Raw genomic sequence first — 215 nt, 5'->3', positions numbered from 1 at the left:
TCTGTACTAAACCTAATGGGGGAGGGGAGGGAGAGGGAGGAAATAAACTTGTAAAAAATGAAGAGTACCCGTTCACAGCCAGGGACCTGGTAGACCTGAATTATTGATGCTTCCTTGGGCAATGTAGGGCCTGTTAGGTCTCATCATGCAATCATAACATGGCAAGTTGGGTGGAGGACCATGGAAGTCATTCAATGCAACCCCTTCTCCTCCCT

Source organism: Myotis lucifugus, unplaced genomic scaffold (assembly GCF_000147115.1).
Source record: "Myotis lucifugus unplaced genomic scaffold, Myoluc2.0 scaffold_1395, whole genome shotgun sequence".
Classification (NCBI taxonomy): Eukaryota; Metazoa; Chordata; class Mammalia; order Chiroptera; family Vespertilionidae; genus Myotis; species Myotis lucifugus.
This window is presented reverse-complemented; position numbering follows the sequence as displayed.